Genomic DNA, 20,937 nt, shown 5'->3' with positions numbered 1-20,937 from the left:
TAACAATTGTAAATAGTTATGAGCCCAACATGAAAGCACCCAAATAGATAAAGCAATTACTAATAAACATAAAGAAAGTAATCGATGGTAAGACAATAATACTAGAGATGGTTAACACCACACTTCCATCAATGGACAAATCATCCAAACAGAAAATGAACAAGAAAACAGTGGCTTTGAATGACACATTGAACCAGATGGATTTAACAGATATATTCAGAACATTCTATCTGAAAACAACAGAATACACATTCTTTTCAAATGCACATGGAACATTCTCCAGAATAGATTACATATTAGGCCATGAGACAAATCTCAACAAATTCAAAAAGATCAAAGTCATACCATGCATCTTTTGTGACCAATGATAACTAGAAATCAACTACAAGAAAAAAATCTGAAAAGAGCACAAATACCAGGAAGTTAAATAACATGCTACTGAACAACAAATGGATCAACTAAGAGATCAAAGAGGAAATCAAAAAATACATGGAGACAAATGAAAATGAAAACACAAGGGTCCCAAATACAAAACCAAATCAAATAAACAACTTAACCTTACACCTAAAGGAGCTTAAAAAAGAAGATAAGCAAACCCAAAACCAGTAAAAGGAAGGATATAATAAAAGAGCAGAGCAGAAATAAATGAAATAGAAACAAAAACATCCCCAACACCAACAAAAACACAATAGAACAGGTCAATGAAACCAAAAAGATCAACAAAACTTATAAAAGACAGAGACAGAGAGAAAAAGGGAGAGACAGAGATAAAAAACAAACAAAACAACTTAAAAACAAAACAAAACAAAACAAAAACAGAAATGAAAGAGGACAAATAACCAACACCACAGAAATACAAAAGATTATAAGAAAATACTGTGAAAAATTATATGCCAACAAGTTGTACAACCTGGAAGAAATGGATAAACGCCTAGAAACATATAACCTACCAAAACTGAATCAAGAAGAAATAGAAAATTTGAATAGACCTATTACCAGCAATGAAATTGAATCAGTAATCAAAAAACTCCCAAAAAACAGAAGTACAGCATCAGACAGTGTGTAGCTGAATTCCACCAAACAGTTAAAGAGTTAATACCTATTCTTCTTAAACTTTTCCAAAAACTAAAGGAGGAGGGAAATCTTCCGTTGTATGGGAGCACCATTACCCTGATACCAAAACCAGATAAAGACACTAAAATATCTCTGACGAACATGGATGCAAAAACCTTCAACAAAATATTAGCAAACCAAATCCAACAATACTTAAAAAAAAAACATTCACCAGGATTAAGTGGGATTTATTCCCGGGATGCAAGGGCGGTTCAACATTTGCAAATCAAAGATAGGAGAAATGATGAAAACCATATGACCTTTTCAATAGATACAGAACAAGCATTTGATTTGACAAAGTACAATATCCATTCATGATAAAAACACTTAACAAAGTAGGTTTAGAGGGAACATATATCAATATAATAAAGGCCAAATATGAAAAACCCGCAGCTAGCATCATCATACTCCATTGTGAAAAACTGAGCGCTATGTCTATTCTCACCCTTCTATTCAACGTAGTACTGGAAGTCCTAGCCACAGAAATCAGACAAGAGAAAGGTTTAAAAGTTATCCAGATTGGTAAGGAAGAAGTAAAATTTTCACTATTTGCAGATGACATGATGCAATATACAGAAACTCTAAAGATTCCACCTAAAAACTACTATAACTGATAAATGAATTCAGTAAGGTCACAGTATATAAAATTGAAGTATAGAAATCCATTGCATTCCTGGGGCATCTGGGTGGCTCAGTCGGTTGAGTGTCCGACATCAGTACGGGTCATGATCTCGCGGTCTGTGGGTTCAAGCCCCACGTTGGGCTCTGTGCTGACAGCTCAGAGCCCGGAGCCTGTTTCGGATTCTGTGTCTCCCTTGTTCTCTGCCCCTCCCCTGCTCATGCGCACGCGCTCTCTCTCTCTGTCAAAAATAAATAAACATTAAAAAAATTTAGAAATCCATTGCATTCCTTTACACTATTGGTGAAGTAGCAGAAAGAGAAATTAAGAAAATAATCTTATTTACAATTGTACCAAAAAATAACAAAATATCCAGGAATAAACTTAGCCAGTGAGGTGAAAAACCTATATTCCAAAAGCTATAAAACATTGATGAAAGAAATTTAAGATGACACAAACAAATGAAATGACATTCCATGATCATGATTTGGAAGAGCAAATATTGTGAAAATGTCCATACTACCCAAGGCAATCTACAGCTTTAATGCAATCCTTATCAAAATACCAACAACATTTTTCACAAAACTAGAATAAAGATTCCTAAAATTTGTATGGAAGCACAAAAGACCCCAAACAGCCAAAGCAATCTTGAAGAAGAAAAACAACACTGGAGGTATAATAATCCCAGATTTTGAGTTATACTACAAAGGTGTAGTAATGAAAATAGTATGGTACTGGCACAATGTGTCTATAGACACATAGATCAATAGAACAGAGTAGAGAAGCAAGAAATAAACCACGATGATACGGTCAATTAATCTTCAATAAAGGAGACAAGAAAAAAATTGAAAAAAGACATTCTCTTCAAAAAATGGTGTTGAGAAAACTGGACAGCTACATGCAAATGAATAAAACTGGACCACTCTCTTACACCGTACACAAAAATAAACTTAAAATGGATTAAGGACATAAATGTGAGATCTGAAATCATAAAAGTCCTAGAAGACAGCACAGGCTGTAATTTCTGTAACATTGGCCATAGCAACATTTCTCTAGATATGTCTCCTGAGGCAAAGGAAACAAAAGCAAAAATAAACTACTTGAACTACATCAAAATAAAAAGCTCTACACAGCAAAGGAAAGAACTATCAAAACTAAAAGACACCCTACTGAATAGAAGATATTTGCAAACAATATATTAAACAAAGGATTACTATCCAAAATATATAAAGAACTTACACAACTTAACACACAAAAGAACAATTAAAAATGGGCCTAAGATATGAATAGAAATTTCTCTAACAAAGACATACAGATGGCCAATAGACACAAGAAAAGATGCTCAAAATCACATCCTCATGAGAGAAATGCAAACCAAAACCACAATGAGATATCACATCACACATGTCAGAATGGTTAAAGTCAAAATTACCAGAAACAACAAGTGTTGACAAGGATGTGGGGAAAGGGGACCCCTCTTGAACTGTTGGTGAGAATGCAAACTGGTGCAGCCACTGTAGAAACAATAATGGAGGTTCCTCAAAAAATTAAACATAGAACTACCATATGATCCAGTAATTCCATGTACTGGGTATTTACCCAAAGAACATGAAAGGGCCAGTTCAAAGGGATATATGCACCTCTATACTTAATGTAGCATTATTTACAATAGCCAAATTATGGAAACAGCCATGTGTCCATTGATAGATAAATGGATAAAGAAAAATATATATAGTATATATGGTATATGCCATACACACACACACACACACACACACACACACACAATAGAATATTAATCAACCTTAAAAAGAATTAAATCTTGCCATTGGCGACAACATGGATGGATCTAAAGAGTATAATCTCAAGTAAAATAGATCAGTCCGAGAAAAGCAAATAGCATAAGATTTCACTTACATGTGGAGTTTAAGGATCAAAACAAATGAAAAAAGGAAAAAAAAAAAGAGACAAACCAAAACACAGACTCTTAACTACAGAGAACAAACTGACAGCTACCATAGGGGAGGTGAGTGGAGTAATGGGTGAAATAGCTGAAGGGGATTAAAGAATACACTTGATGAACACTGAGTAAAGTACAGAATTGTTGAATCACTACATTGTACACCTGAAACTAATATAACAGTGTATATTAACTGTATTGGATTTTAAAAATCTATTCATAAAAAAAAGAAAAACATTTCCATTTCTTTGGATCTCAGTTTTTCCAACAGTGTCTTCTATAGCCGTACAATTTATGACTTCAAATTGGTTTGTACTAAAGGAATTACAAAGGATTCCTGGGTTTTAATCCATGAAAAGTCAGGCTATAAAATCTGGTTTCCTCCAGAATGTGAAGGTTTGGAATACAGATACAATTCTGTGGTAGACATTTTTGGGTTGTTTGTGCATTCATAATGAAGATGCCCTCTCAGGAAACTCACCCCCTTTGATGGCATTGCATGCATAGGACCCTAGCGACTGCACTAGTAAATGACACAAATTCTATTCTATTCTATTTCCTGACCAAGAATAATTGGATACAGTGTATGAACCTGGACCAAATAAGAACAATCAGATTTTCTTCTTGTGTACTTACTGGGTCTGATAAAACTTTGTGCAAATGCACCCATAACATGGGAATCTAGAATCCTGGATCATCATTTATTACTGTGTAGGCTGGAGAGCAGGGGATAGGGAGAGGAGACGGGAAAGGAGAGGTGCAGGAAAGGAGAAAGAGAAATTCATCTTATAAACCACAAAGAATATAACATTTTAGAAATCTACATTTTCTATCCAGAAGGTGAGGTCAAAAGTTGAGGGTTGCAGTTGCCAGTCTACTTATTAAATTCATTTTCTTTCTTTCTCTCTCTGTCTCTCTCTTTCTCTCTCTTTTTGCTTGTTTGTTTGTTTTGCTCTGTAATAGATTTGTGAGGGTGCAGAAAGATGTAATTTGGTTGAAAAGACCAATAGCATGTATGCCGCAAATTTTAGGAAATCAGTGACATCACGCTTTTTAGCCAATGATGTACATATAGTAATTTTTAACTTAAAGTAGACAGTTCTTTCAATGTAAGTAATTCAAACATGTTTAATAAGATGACAACAACAATAAATCCTTAATATGTGTTATGTTCTATTGCAAGGACATTACAAATAATGTAATTATTCTAAGGACATTTCAAATTTATGTAATCCTTGTAACAATCCTGTGAGATAGGCGCCATCACCTGTCTCCACTTTTCAGATGAAGAAACTGAGCCACAGTGGTTAACTAACTTGCTCAAGGCCACCCAGAATTAAGCTGTTATTTTCACAAAGACTATCTGATTCCTGAGTCTGTGAGTGTAACCATTATTCCATACCTAATCGCAAATGAAAGGAGAGATCTCTCAACAACTTCTCATCCCAACCCCAATGTCTATAGTCTTCACAGGAACTATACAGTATTGATCATCCTTTTGCTTTCTTTGTCTGCCACTTTCCCCAATTTACTAGCTCATTCTTAATGGCATTTAGATGTGTTAAGGTTTCCCAAATCTTACAAATATATAAATGCTTCTACTTCACTTACTCTTATCACTAAGCAACTTTCACATTTTCTTTATTCTCTTTAAAGCTAAACTTGTTAAGATAATTGACTATACTTATTAACCTTACCCTTTTAATTTATTCCCCAAACACATTCCAATCCGCAAATGTAGCTGCAACTTCTTCAAAAGATTTTACTTCTAAGTTCATTATTGCCCTTTGTCACTGAACATGATAGGATTCTTAAAAATCCTTTTTATCTTGACATTTCAGTAGTTTTTAACACACTAAAGGCTTTTATTCTCTTGGCTAAACTGGTTTCCTTGTCTACTTCTTAACAACTACTTTTCTGCCACCTTTGCTGGCTTATCACTCTAAAATGAGCTTGTAAATTGTAGAGTTATGTTCATTTTTGGCATTACATTTGTTAAACTTAATTGCCATTTTAAAATATTTTTTAAATGACACTGGTTTGGCAGTAAAACAAAATGGATATTGTGAATGCAGAAATGCCTGTGAATAGCAATGTGGCATGAATTTGATAGTGCAGCAAGTGTAAGTCAATGGAGAACTCACTGCATCTCCACATTTACTTGCAAAGTAACAATGAATTTCTTTATGATGTCTGAAAAAGAAGGATACTAACAATAGATGAAGATGAGTTATATTTTGTTACTGAATTCTGTTCACAGAAATTGCCTTTCACATGCTAAGCTGGAAATTACTGGCACCCAGATTGTAGAATGGAGTTCAGTGACTTGGAAGAAAATTTTGGAAGCAAAAATAGAGTGCATTGTAAGAAATCTTAGAGCATTAACATTCCTGATAACATAGAAAATGATAGTGTGTGTGTGTGTGTGTGTGTGTGTGTGTGTGCGCGCGTGCGCGCGCGCGTGCTTGTGTGTGTGTGATGACATCAATACCACCCAGGGGAGCTTGACTGTGAATAGAAAACATTTTTAGGAAAACATTATCCAGTTGATTTCTCTTCTATTTACTTTCTATGTATGACCAAGAGTAGTTATATGATAAAATCTGTCTAACTAAATCTTTAAAAAGTATAACATATAAAAAATTTAAGTGATAAAAAAGCACTGCATTGCCATTTACTAGTTTTTTTTCCTAGTAATAAAAAAATAGCACATTTTATAACTGATGGCATTTCCAATTTGATGAAATACAGTATCATACCATTTATAATGTGTGATTATTTGATTTACTCTCCATCTTCTCCTCTAGATTATAGACTCCATGAAGATATGGACTCTATTGTTTACCATTCTATCCCAGAGTCTCCAACAGTGCTTGACACATAAAATGGGTGAACTTCTTCTCATTCAAAAGTATAAAAAAGAATGGGTTTCATTGTTGGTGTTCTGAGATTTCTATTGATCAGAGGCCTCTGACTTTGGCACAGTATGCTGTTTTTGCTATGGTTATCTGTGAACATTTCAAGTTCTGTGTACAGTGACATCAGAAGAGACTTCCTAATTTAAGAAGTGTTGAGTTCTTGAAGCTCATCTTCCTGGGTTTAAATCACATCATCGTTCAATTCTTCTGACATTATTTACTCTCACAATCCCTTAAGCACTTCTAAATTTACATAGAACTCTCTGCATTGTTCAGTTAGGTTTCACAATGTTTTTGGCTTTCTTGAGATATTCAAAGTGTTTTCCCTCCTGCCTCTAGAGAACCATCAATTCCATTCCATTGGAGTATTTATATCCCTATTAATTCTGTTCAACCCACTTGATCTTTTTGACAGAATTCTGTCCTCTTTTCATATATATTTTTTTCTTTCCAATATGTCAGCAGCACAAATAATGGAGACAATAAAATTACATCTGACTGGATTCTGGATAGCCACCATAAGATGGTTTTATCTGGCTCTATAATTAAAACCTTGTGATCATACTAATGACACATTACATAGCACACACTTGTTAAGGTTAAAATCAGAACTTGTGACCACCACATGGATAAAAATTAGTTAAATTCCAAATATTACAAAATCGTCCTATAGAAGCCAGCAACATTACACTAACTCCACCTTTACCTTGTCTCCCTAAGTTTCAGCAGCCTGTGAGCAGATAAGATGTTATACTGGCAGCCTACCCCCCAGAGCAGATGGAAGAATGTTAGTGCTCAACAAAGGCCCCTGTGTGGTATTTTAGAGAGTGTTTCATTTTCTTGCAAACAAGTCTGCTCCCACCAACTGCCACCACCATGCTGCTGTCTCCCTCTGGGCATTGGCACTCATCTAGTCATCTTTACATTATCCACTCGGGCCTCTATGAAATGTACTGCTGCTTTACTGGGCACCACAATCTCCTGCCACGAGCTATGGTCACTCTGCCAAATGCCTCTGCTTATGCACAAAAGTGTGAGTGCCAAACGAACAAGGTTGTTTGTGAGAGAGCACTGTGCAATCCTCTGAGTTACACTGTGGCAGGCTGGAGAGAATGTCCTGCTATAAATATTTTAGTCAAATGGCTTTTGCCCTTTTGACTTATTATTCATGTTTTCATGGAATTCTAGGGATGGAAGAGACACTGGAAGGATTAATATTCCAGAATCACTAACTCCTTAATGCAAAAGGTGGCTCCAGAGGCGCCTGGGTGGCTCAGTCGGTTAAGCCTTCGACTTCAGCTCAGATCATGATCTTGTGGTTTACGGGTTCTAGCCCAGCGTCAGGCTCTGTGCTGACAGCTTGGAGCCTGGAGCCTGGAGCCTGGAGCCTGCTTCGGATTCTGTGTCTCCCTCTCTCTCTGCCCCTCCCCCCTCACGCTCTGTCTCTCTCTCTCCTTCAAAAATAAATAAACATAAAAAAAAGATTTAAAAAAAAGCTGGCTCCATGTAAGTGGGTATAATAACTCCCTATGGCTGGCTCCTTTTTTTGCTAAGGATGGGGTGTCCTAGAAGGCTCCTCAGCCACTTCTCTTAGGTCTGCCCCAACTGTTCCTAGAATATCTTTACTGCTTAGACTCAAGTTTGACACCTGCTTAGAACATACAATTACAACATGGAAAATGCACAATGCTAGCTGACTGGGTGATACAAAAAGTATGTTTATGTCTTCTTTTTGTGGCTTATATTCTAATTGGACAAAATTATCTTACAACCAATTTTGAAGGAATTTTGAAATGTCAACTTTGTACAGCATTCATGTTTTTCTTTTTACCAGGAAATGTGGTTTTTCTTGACCTGATGCTGGTTGTAGCCTTGAAATTTCTTTAGTTAAAAGCACTTGTTGTAGTTAATAGTATCATTCCCATAGTGATTAAGACTGACACAGGCTGCTGTTTGGGGCACACTTTTGTCTGCAGATGTTCCCAAGTTCCAATGACAGTTCTGGTGCAGATTCTTAATGTGGCTTAGACTAGTGTCCCTTCTCATCCTGAGATCTACCTATAAAACTGGGTTAAGGGGCTTCTGAGAATTATTTACATTTCATTGAGGGTTTAGAAGCAGTAAGGAAGAACGAACGCATTCAATGATAATATCCCTTTGTTCTGTGATATTGTAGTTTTTTGGAGCTAAGACAAACACAGCCAAGTTTAACTAGGAGAAACATCCCTTACCTATTTACCTATAATGCTTTTCGTACTTCTGTGCTAAACAAGTTCACATAGCTAGGCACACTCAGACATCTAGCAGCCAGAAGGGAAATAGTCCCTGCCTTTTATATGGAAAGAGACTCTTTGTCATCCTTTCCAGATAAATCATTCCTACTAAGTGGACAATTTGTCTCTTTAGAACAATGTATTATTTTTTTATACTATTACTTAACATGAAAGACTATTAGAGGCAATATTTGTCCTGTGAGAAATAATACCATAATGAGAGCTTTTGATATATTAAAGATATTTAATCATTTTTTTCACAAGAGTGATCCAGAATAAATAATAGTGGAACACCTGGATGGCTCAGTCATTTAAACATCTGACTCTTGATTTCAGCTCAGGTCATGATTTCACTGTAGTGAGATGGAGCCCCCGCATGGGGCTTCCCACTCATAGCCTGTACCTGCTTGGAATTCTCTCTCCCTGTCTCTCTCTGCCCCTCCTGTGCTTTCTCTCTCTCTCTCTCTCTTTCTTCAGTCAATTCAAATTCTTATTTTCTGATTTCTTTCACTGTCACTTTCTAACAAGTAGCTGCTGAGATTCTTTAAAATAATTTATAAATGCTTTAACATGACAAAAGAGAATGAAAAAAGTATAAGTAAAATGTTTATCGATCTAAGTCCATATAAGGCATTAATTCTATTTCTTTTTTAACATGTTGCACACGTTAAAAACATGTTGCACTGTTTTTACAGTGTCAGCACAGAAGCTGATTTAGGGAAGAAGCGATGGACTTAATTGTAAAGACCCCTAGGCAGTCAAACATTTCTCCTCCTTACATTTGGGCTTTCCTTGTGTTTTCTTTAAGAGTCTACTCTTTCTTTTTGGTGCTTTCTTATATTTGAAAGGTCTTCAACCACTTCTTTATCAGCAAATATCTCTCTATAGATATTTCTAGTCATCACTCCCATGCCGCCAAATACATACACAGTCATGTAGCCCATATTTTCATTTCATAAAAGTAATTATCACACGCAGAGTGTCTACTATTTGCCAGATGTTACATAACAGCTTTATGAAACTGAGTTCTTTCAACCAAGTTGCTAGGTTGGTATTATGAACAAACATGCCAAACACAATCCACACTCAGGGACTTTACCTCAGTTATCATGCTGCCTTTTATCCCTCATTATATTTTCATGGCTTGCTCTTTCACTTCATTTCGGTCAGAATCCTTCTGACCACACTGTTTAAATTAATTCCTTTCCCCACTTCCCAACACTCTCTATATTTTTACCCAATTATATATCCTACATTCTAAAACATCACTCACTCTCTGACACTATATATATACATAATATATAATAAGCACTGTATATGTATATGTACCTATACACACACACACAAACACACATATATATATATTTTAAAGTTTATTTTTATTTTTGAGACAGAGAGAGACAGAGCATGAATGGGGGAGGGGCAGAGAGAGAGGGAGGCACAGAATCGGAAACAGGCTCCAGGCTCTGAGCCATCAGCCCAGAGCCCGACGCGGGGCTCGAACTCACGGACTGCGAGATCGTGACCTGAGCTGAAGTCGGACGCTTAACTGACTGAGTCACCCAGGCGCCCCAATACACATATATATTTATCCACTCTTCTGCTCCAATAATATAAGCTTTATAATGGCAGGTGTTTAAACCGTTTTGGTCTCCACTGTTTTTTACAGCATCAGACCAGGATCTGGTACATAGTAAATTTCAATTAAGTTTTGTTGAGTGGTCAAAAAAATGACCAGTCCCCTAAATATAGCTCAAAGAAGTTATCCCAGGTTACAGAAAAATTACTGTTGTTTATTAATGTGCTTTTCTCCATAAAGAAATAAATGGATTTAAATTGGGCCTTCTGTGTATAAAAATCTGTTACTTCACAATGTTGGATGTGATAGTCCATTAATTTTCATCACAAAGTAATTGTATAAACAAAAACAATAATGATCATAGGAAGAAAAATAGCGAAGATATTTGAGCAATTTTTTTGGACCAGCATTAGATTAAATGATCTCTCTCTCTGTCTCTGTCTCTCATTCTTTGTGTCTCTTTATTCCTCTCTTAATATTTCTTCCAATTGAATGTACTCAGAATTCCTATGTATACTGTTACATAGAGGAAAAAACTAAGGGCAAAAGTGAAGTTTCTCAAAGTCTATAGCTACAAACTGGTAACAGTGATTAAAAGATAACAACCTGACCCAAGAGTCTGAGCTATGACACTAATACAAGGCAATGACTCATTTTGTCCAGTTTTGAAGTGGTTCCCTGTTTTATATAAGCAAATCTATTCTGTTTATATCTTGTAAAAGAAACTCTTTAATTTTATAGTTATAGGATGTGGTGAGAGAGAGAGGGAGAGAGAGAATTTGATAGATTTTCTCTAAGTTAAACGACACTCACACAGGCCAAATTATTTCTTTAAAGAATTATGTATTTATTTTCATTGAAGAAGATATATATTGGTCTTTTAGATTAAATGACCCATAAAACCCAAGTAATAGCTGCCCCTTATTAAAATCAAGTCTAGTAATTCAACTCCCTTGAATTGGGGCTAAAATTAATTGTGCATATTTCAAATTTCAGTTTTCCAGTATAACAATTTCTCAGAAATTTTTCAATTTCTCCTAAATTATTCTGATTAAAAGGAAGTTTTGAATTATTTTATTTTATTTTACTATTTTATTTTATTATTTTATTTCACCTTTACTTTACTATTTTATTTTATTTTATTTTATTTTATTTTATTTTATTTTATTTTTCTCCTCATAGGAAGCAGGCAACTTGCTAGCAGTTGAGAAACCTGGGGTGGGGGAGTCCTCATTTGGTGTCTAAAATTTTCCTACCTTTTTTAAATGGAATGTTCCCACTTTTAAGGAACAAAGAGATTAGGGGTTTGAGATTCTGAGATTCTGAGTTCTTCTATAGACTCCAAATTTGTTTTAGGTTCTTTCCAGAATCAATGTTACATTCCAGTGAGTTCTTAGGGCCCATGCAATTAGAATCTACGCTATTCATATTGCAGTAGACCATATCTAAGTCTCTCTTTTCCATTCTACACATAAAGGAGGTAGGTGTCAATGCGGGTGAGTGATTTGTCCATGGTCACACATCTAGCTAATGTTAATGTATTTGATTTTAATTTTCCATCTATATGGCAAAGGATCCAATTACTCTGGATATCTCTGGATAGATGTATTTCCCATAAAGAATTTCAACAAAGCTCTTATTGTCTGTTGCAAACCTGTCTATATACTGATGCATTTTCTATAGGCAAGCATAAAATACCTTAATGATGTATATGGTTTCTTTACGTTATGACAGATGTTCTATGATGACTCAAACTATAGAAATGTCATTCTTTTGGGAGGGGCTGATTATGAACAGTGTGATTTCTTCCTAATATCTTGTATTATTATTCTGTTATAGGGTGAATGTAAGAGAAAGTTTATTTTTGGATATTGTTTTGCACATAGATTAACATTTAAAGCTGTTTTTATAATTAATATATTTAGAATGTACCTTCTCTTTTAGGAATTTTAGTTTTCCTCAATATGAGCTTATCATTTTGTTATCATAGAGAAGAAGGTAATAGCTTTCTTGGTAAATAAATATTTACAGGAGGGCTTAAGAGAACAAAACCATTATACCTGAAAAATAACTTAGAAGTTATTGAAGTATATTTGTATACTTTATTTGTATTTGCATACTTTATACCTTTATTGAAGTATATTTGTACTATTTTCTCTACTTGCATGAAAAACACATTTAAAATACTGGAGAAATTGGACTTTTATTCTAAACTTAATTGTTTAACTATTATTTCATTGATAAAATTTACAATATAAACCAATGGTTCTTATGGCTTCTTTGGTTTCATGGTATTAATTTCTTTTGTATTAAGTTCAAATGAGTTTTACTTGCTAACCTATCAAGTTAGTTAAGAAAATATACAGTTTTAGTATCTATAATGTGTAATACACAGAAAAAGAAAATTAGAAAAGATGATTCTTTCTGTACAAAGGTTTATGTTATGAGGAAAATAAACACATACAAAGAGGAGGCCTAAGTCAATATGGTCAACTGAGATGAGATATGTTCACCCTCACACAATCATAATCGTAAACTTCAGCTGGCTATAGGTGCTATTTGTAAACAAATACTACTTTCATGGGATTGCCACCCTGTTTTAAAACAAAAGGGGGTGGGGGTGCCTGGATGGCTCCGTCAGTTAAGCATCCGACTTCAGCTCAGGTCATGATCTCACATTCCATGAGTTCCAGCCCAGCTTCAGGCTCTGTGTTGACAGCTCAGAGCTTGGAGCCTGCTTTGGATTCTGTGTCTCCCTCTCTCTCTGCCCCTCCCTTGCTCATGCTCTGTCTCTCTCACTCTTAAAAATAAATACACATAATTTTTTTTAAATGAAGGAAGAAAGGAAGGAAGAATGAAAGAAGGAAAGAAGGAAGGGAGATAAAAGAAAGAAGAAAGAAGAAAAAGGAAAGGAAAGAAAAAAGGAAAGGGAAAGCAAAGGAAAGAGAAAAGGAAAGAAAAAGAAGAAAGAAAAAGGAAAAAGTCTGGCCTTAGTGAGACTCCAGCAGAATCAAACATAGAACTATCCCTACAAAGTGCCTATATAACCCAAGGTCTGTAGTTCTCCAATTAAATCAATAACCACTGAGGATGAGTTCATTATTAAAACATACAAAACAATAGATGAGAAAATCACCATGACAAAAAGAGTTGATAGACAACAAAATAAGGAAGAAACTTTAGAAAATGGCCCATTAAAATAAAAAAAAGAATCAGTTAAACAAAAATAAGGTGGTCAGAAAAAAAACAAGCAAATTTGAAGAAAAAATCAAACTGAAACTCTAGAAATGAAAAACATAGTCATAAAAAAAATGGACGGGTAAAATAGTGAACTACTCTACAGACTTAGAACTCATAAGATTTCTTCAGGAAAATTACCAGAATATAACATAGAAAGATAAGGTCTCTATTAAGACAAGCTCCAAGTTGCATTAACAATTTTTTCATGTTTATTTATTCTGAGAGAGAGAGAGACACACACAGAGTGTGATCAGGGGAAGGGCAGAGGGAGAGGGAGAGAGAGAATCCCAAGCTGGCTCTGTGTGGTCAGCATGGAGCCTGTTGCCAGGCAGGATCCCAGGATCCATGAGATCATGACCTGAGCTGAAATCAAAAGGCACTAAACCAACTGAGCCACCCAGGCACCCCTCTCCACCCAACGTGCATTTTTATAGGAGTTCCAGAAAGAGAGAATGAATGGAGAAGATGCACATTTGAAAAACACAATGGCCTAAATCATTTTATAATAGAGAAAATAAATGGACTCTCAGATTGAAAAATCACCTCTAATCCTAATGGGGGGGGGGGGGACCCAAACACATGTCCGAATATATAGTAGTAAATTTTCAGAATATCAAAGTGAAATATATTTTTTTTAATAATAAGGAAGAAACACAGAGTCCAAAAAAATGGAAAGTCCCTGACTGGCTGCAGGCTTATCATGAACAACAGAGGCCAGAAGTGTCTAAAGATATAGAGTCAAGCCAAATTCTATAATAAAAGAAGTCTTTACTGAAAGAGTGAATTTTCATACTTATAAAAACTAATAGAATGTATTACTCTCAGATCTTCTCTGAATACACCACTAAAGGGTGTCTATCAGCAAGAAGAAAATAAAAGTTAAAAAGAAAGATTGGACATGAAAGCAAGGGTAAATAAGTAACATATTTTGCAAATCTAATTTTAACTATGATTTTTAGTACTAGTATAATGATTATAATATTTTAGAACAAAATAAGTAGCTCTAAATTAATAATCAATGATGCCCTGGAGAATACAAGAATATTTGCAATATTGTCTCTGTTCAGGAGAAGAACAGAAATATTAGCTAATTTTAATATTACTCAGTTAAGTATACATGCTAAGATCTTTCTATTTAATCAAATAAATAAAATAGAAGGCACGTAAGTTTGAAACCAATGAAGGACACACACACACACACACACACACACACACACACAGAAAAGAAATAGATTTAATCAAATAAAAGGTAAGAACTCTGAAAAGTAATGCAAATGAAAATTTTGTTAAGTAGAAGCTACAAAATAAAATTAAATAAAAGTCTATCCTAAATAGCAAATGATATAAATGGATTAATATAATTCCTTGTATTAGAACTTACATTGATAAAAGGGATATTATATATTCTATAAATCCCTGTATCCTATAGAAGGATAGAATTTGCCTGGGTCATATTTGAGATGTGTATGTGAAATGGATACTCTAGTCAGTGTAAAATAATTTTGGAGTATCCTATATTGGCAAAATGCAAAACATATATATTGTATTGTGAGACAGGTAATAAGTACATCAGTGTATTTGGAGCAAAACTGTATGTGATGGAGATATAAACAGGATTTCCTTTCTGCAAGAATTTGCATTAGAAGACTATAATCAGTGGTGGCAATAAGCTGGAACCTGTAGCAAAGTTGACCTAAGTTTGTATACTGAATAAATGTGGAAACTTGTATAATTTCTAAAATGATCTAATCTATATATAGTCCATTCATATGGAAAATGAGGAACTTATATATATTTCACAGACATATTTTGAGTATTAAGTTAAATAATTTTTGTTCAGAGCTTAGTTTACTTTCTGGCAATTGTTAGATCATAAAAAAATGTTAACACTCATTATTTTTATAATGTAGTTTCTTCTATAACGTAGTGTTGAACTCTCCATGCATTTTCCCATGGAGAGGATGGGAATGGTGTTTTCTGATGGTAGATGGAAAGGCTGGATGAGAATGAGATCGATAGATTTGTGTGTTAGGAAGTATCGAACTAGTGAATTTGATAATTTGTCTGCATTGGATTGAATCACTAGACTGAGTGCTCCACAAAGCAACCTTGTTCACTCTTGTGTCCTCAATTCACTATAATGCCATCATGTAGTAAAGGATTAATGAATATTTTTTTATTACTAAGAAGTACATAAAAGAAGTCAAAAGAGTATACCCTCTAAGATGCAATAGCTGCCCTCAAAATTTGTTTAATATTAAAAGTACAGCATTTTTATAGTTAATAAATCCATCTAAATGTTACTCCAAAGAATTCACCTGTGATAAGCACTAAATACATTCATTCAGGTATTGGAAAACCACAAATTGTTTCTAAGATTGCTATATAAAATGGAAAATCTTATATAATGTTAATATATCACTATTCAGTCTCCCAGACCTCTTATTTTGGAGGCAGTGGAAATAAATATGTGCTGTTAGAGCAGTGCTCTTTAACACAAACCTTTGGGTTTCTAGGAAGTGTGTGGCCATGGATATTGTAAAGGGAACAACTGTCTAGATCTTCAACTTTTATCTGTGCTTTTCCCTGAAATTAATCTACTCCTGGTCCTCAGTTTCCTTCCCAAACTCTCCTTTCACAATAACTCATTCCCCATTTTATTATAAAAAGGATATCTTTCATCTATCAATGAGACATTGCCACAGAGGGGGGAAAAAGAAACTAAAAAAATCTCTAAAGAAGCAAACATAGAGACAAATGCAAAAGCTTGAGCCATTGAGGAGAGCCTTGCAATAATGATGTGTCTGTAACTATATTAAACTAAGTACATCATGATGATCTACGGCCAAAATTTTGGTATGGTTATAAACATGTGCATTATGTATGTATGTATGCATGGATGCATCTACCTTTATCATCTATAATTTTCTAGCTATCTTGATATTCAGAAATGAGAGTGTAATAAATAAGTATATTAATATATTTACTTGAATTGATTAAGAAAGTAACGTTTATTTTTTTTTTTAAATGTTTACTTATTTTTGAGAGAGAGAAAGAGACAGACCGGGAGTGGAAGAGGGGCAGAGACAGAGGGAGACACAGAATCCAAAGCAGGCTCCAGGCTCTGAGCTGTCAGCACAAAGCCCAACATGGGGCTCGAACCCATAAACTGTGAGATCATGACCTGAGCCAAAGTTGGACATTCAGGTGACTGAGCCACCCAAGTGCCCCAATGGAAGAGTGACTTTTCTGACAGAAATTGTCTGACTTGTCTGATTATTTTAATGACAAGTCTTGCTTTATCATTAAGTCAAACTGTGCATGTTTTCAGATACTGGATGACCTAGACTGGTAGCTCAAAATACTTTCACAAGGGGAGCCTGAGTGGCTCAGTAGGTTAGGCATCTGACTTTGGCTCAGAGTATGATCTTGCAGTCCATGAGTTCGAACCCTGTGTCAGGCCTTGTGTTGACAGTTCAGATCCTGGAGCCTGCTTTGGATTCTGTGTCTCCCTCTCTCTCTGCCTCTCCCTCTGCTCTCTCTCTCTCTTTCTTTCTCAAAAATAAACATTAAGAAATTAAAAAAATATTATCACAAAATATACATAAACTATATTTGTAGTAACAGTATACTAAAAGCCAGAAATACATCGTTTGTACATATGAAGCGAATACATTTAAAAATTTTCTTTTTTTGAACGTTTATTTATTTTTGGGACAGAGAGAGACAGAGCATGAACGGGGGAGGGGCAGAGAGAGAGGGAGACACAGAATCGGAAGCAGGCTCCAGGCTCTGAGCCATCAGCCCAGAGCCTGACGCGGGGCTCGAACTCACGGACCGCGAGATCCTGACCTGGCTGAAATCGGACGCTTAACAGACTGCGCCACCCAGGCACCCCAAAGTGAATACATTTTAAATGTAGCACTCAGAGTTTGGTCAGGAAAACAGAAACCACTCCATATATTTTAAGCAGGAATGAAATTAAAGAGCAAATTAGGTGCTTACAAACCATTAAAAGGGATGGATGATGTAAAGGTCAGGAACACTTTCACCAGGTTTCAGATTCACTCATAGCTTTCAGAGAGTTAAGAAATTGCAAGAATCATAGGAAATTACAGCAGTGATTATAGTTTTCTACAGTATTAAGGATGCTGGTTTGCTGGGAAATGTCTTGGGCTTACTGAAAAACCTGTGGCTACTGCAGCCCAAATCTCTGCATTAGAAACAGTAATATGACCTCTGCCCTCTTAGGCTCTCTCAGTCTTGTGCAAATGGATCTCACTGGCAGAGGCTGGTTCCTCAGGATTCTGCTGCCAAGTACTTTAAAACAAAATGTAATTCCAAAGCTTCCAGCCTCTCCAATGGAGCTGAGAGAATAAGAGGGGGCAGAGGCAGAAATGGTGCTCATTTGCTAACAGGCAATGTGGCACAACTGTTAAATTTTGAAATGTGAGTCATGTACTTCTTTTCCAAAAACTCTTTAAAGATTAAACAAACAAGAACGTTGAAGGCTAGTATTCTAGAGTGTCTTCATCAGCCTGGGCTGTGATAACGAAATACGATAGACTGGGTGGCTTAAACAACAGACATTTATTTCTCTCCAGTTTGGAGGCTGGGAAGTCCAAGGTCAAGGTGCAGGCAGATTTCAATTCCTACTGAGAACCCTCCTCCTGGCTTGTAGCTGACCACCTTCTCACTGTGTGCTCACATAGAGGAGCAACAGAGAACAGTCTGGCCTTTCTTATAAGGGCACTAAGCCCATCATGAGGGTCTTACTCTCAAGGCCTCCTCTAAACCCAATTACCTCCCAAAGACTCCACCTTCAAATACTATCACATTGGGAGGTAGGGCTTCAACATGTGAATTTTGGAGGGTCACAAATGTTCAGTCCATAACATAAGAGTATTCTCTACTTTTTTTTTTGTAATGTTTATTTATTTTTGAGGCGGGGAGGTGGGGAGGGGCAGAGAGAGAGGGAGACACAGAGTCTGAAGCAGGCCCCAGGCTCTGAGCTGCCAGTACAGAGCCTGACAAGGGGCTCAGACTCATGGCTGTGAGATAATGACCTGAGCCAAAGCCGCACACTTAACCAACTGAGCCATCCAGGCACCCCAGAGTATTCTCTACTTTCATTATCTACCACACTTCTGGTTTCTGCTATGTCCTCCCAAACATTATTTCAAGTTGGCCATTTCCCTTATATTTTAATATCTGGCTCCCTGACATGACCTCCTGCTAAGTCCTTTAGTATCTAAAATGTTGTCTCAAATTCACACCTACCAAAATTATGTGCATGACCCTGAGCATTTTGAGTTGCTATTGCATGTCAAGGCACAGTTTCTTATTATGTCCAGGGATTTCTGCATGGAGTTACCAATACATGATATGATACTTTCTGATGTATATATATAATTTTAATTTGAATGTTATTTTTTAAAGTAACATGTTAAAATGGACTTTTCTGGTGTATAGTCTAAGATTTTTTTTATGAGGTGAAATATACATAAAATTAGCCACTTTAAGTGTGTAATTCAGTGGCATTTAGCACAGTCAGAATAGTGTGCAACCATTTCTTGTACTTTCAGATCATTTTATCATCCCAAAAGGAAGCCCCATACCCATTAAGCAGTCGCTTCCATTCTTCTCTTTCCCAGCCCCTGGGAACCGCCAATCTATCTGCTTTCTGTCTGTATGGATTTAACTCTTCTAAATATTTCATTACATGGAATTATGGAATATATGGCATTTTATGTCTGGCTTCTTTCACTTAACATAATGTTTTCAGGTTTCATCCATATTGTAGCATGTATCAGTACATCATTTTTTCTTTATGGCTGAATATTTCACATTTGGCTACACCACATTTTGTTAATTTATTCTGTTGATGGACAATTGGGTTGTTTCAAACTCTGGCTATGGGAATAGTGCTGCTATGAACATTCGTGTATCAGATATTGTGTTCATGTTGAGAGAACTGTCTGCTGTTTCTGAACTCCTTATAATTCTACACTGGATGCAGAAGCTGAGAGGGCCCTATCTTATAGATTTTAAAAATAAAATTTTTATAGATGAGAATAAAGCTACAAACCAGAGTCAAACCTGATAGATAATATTAGCTATAGCTTTATATCTGATTACCTTGGAATTATGAAGAAGGTGTTATTTAAGAATACTATTTTGTACAAAAACTTTTAGTAAGTTAATAAATAAGGCCAACAGTGAAAAAAAACACTAATTGAATGCTTAACATATACAAAGTACAGCACTAGATCCTTTGAGTTACTTATTCTTCACAATAAGCTATTATTACCCGAGGTCACTGAGGTAGAGGAAATTTAAATAAAATTTAAATAACCTACTCAAATGTCACAGCTAGTGAATGATGAATTCTAAATATGAATCCAGGGAAGATGGTCCCAGAGACCAATTTCTTAAACATTGCACTTTTTTTTTCTGTTTTTCCACTAAAAGTCTCCATCTCTCCTCATTTAATCATATATTATAAAGCAGTGCTGATTTGATCTTATTTGGCTATTAGCTCTTGGACTTCTTACACGGATTTCAGTCTCCTTATCTCACAAACATCAAACCCCAAATTCTCTGCAGTGGCCTAAGAGTTCCTTTATTATCTGGCCCTTGACTGCGTCATTCCCTCTTCCATTCACATATTCTGCTCCTTAGCCTTTTGTGTTCTGTTTTCTCTGCCTAGAAAGAATTTACTTAATTTAAACCCTGTTCAACTGTCCCTTTCTCATAATGGCATTTCAGGTGGATGTTACTCAAATCACCAATCACTAATCTATCCTCTCACCTGACTTATATTTCTTTTATAGCAATTATCACTCCCTGATTTTATAAATTTGCAATCGTATGTGTCCCCTCTGCTCCCCCATCCCCCCTAGTAAGCTTCTTCAAGGGAGGGATGGTTATTTGTTTGTTATTTGTTTGTTTTCTTTTCTTTTTTTAATATGAAATTTATTGTCAGATTAGTTTCCATACAACACCCAGTGCTCATCCCAACAGGTGCCCTCCTAAATACCCCTCACCCACCCTCCCCTCCCTCCCACCCCCATCAACCCTCAGTGTGTTCTCAGTTTTTAAGAGTCTCTTATGTTTTGGCTCCCTCCCTCTCTAACCTTTTTTTGATTGTTTGTTTTCTTTTGGCAGTGCATTTCTAGTGTCTGTTATCATGCCTGACACATGTAAGATATGCCCTAAAGATCTGATACTCTATG

The 20,937-nt window shown here is 35.7% G+C and overlaps 1 long non-coding RNA gene across 2 annotated transcripts in view; it reads left to right on the top strand.

The window, feature by feature from the left end:
• The window catches only part of LOC113598855 (uncharacterized), a 93,722-nt gene that overhangs the window by 57,077 nt on the left and 15,708 nt on the right, over window positions 1-20,937 (top strand). The window contains exon 3 of one of the 2 annotated variants that reach the window (XR_008296294.1): window positions 16,373-16,508. The exons of the other annotated variant lie outside the window; for it this stretch is intronic. This is a non-coding gene — a long non-coding RNA (uncharacterized LOC113598855). The remainder of the gene's footprint in view (window positions 1-16,372; window positions 16,509-20,937) is intronic. 2 annotated transcript variants of the gene reach the window in all.

The sequence above is a fragment of the Acinonyx jubatus genome, chromosome B1 (genome assembly GCF_027475565.1).
Source record: "Acinonyx jubatus isolate Ajub_Pintada_27869175 chromosome B1, VMU_Ajub_asm_v1.0, whole genome shotgun sequence".
Taxonomy (NCBI): domain Eukaryota; kingdom Metazoa; phylum Chordata; class Mammalia; order Carnivora; family Felidae; genus Acinonyx; species Acinonyx jubatus.
Note: the sequence above shows the minus strand (reverse complement) of the source record. Positions and strands in the feature narration are given on the sequence as shown.